Consider the following 243-nt stretch of genomic DNA (forward strand, 5'->3'; position numbering starts at 1 on the left):
CACCATCCAAGTGAGAAGGAGGGCCCTGCTACAAATATGGGTGGCTTTAGGGGCTTATGCCTTCCCATTTCCCTCTTCCTCTTCACTGGAGGCCCCGATAACCCTGCCAACTTTCCCTTTGGTGCAGGGATGCCTTGAGAGGTGAGCTTTTAGTTCTGCCCAGTTCAGGGGAAAGCCAAGGGGGCTCAAGATCTGTGGGGTCTCTTCCAAGCATACAGCCAAGATGGATCTTTAAGAAAGTTA

The sequence above is a fragment of the Leptonychotes weddellii genome, chromosome 11, assembly GCF_054177405.1.
Source record: "Leptonychotes weddellii isolate Sample4059 chromosome 11, ASM5417740v2, whole genome shotgun sequence".
NCBI lineage: Eukaryota > Metazoa > Chordata > Mammalia > Carnivora > Phocidae > Leptonychotes > Leptonychotes weddellii.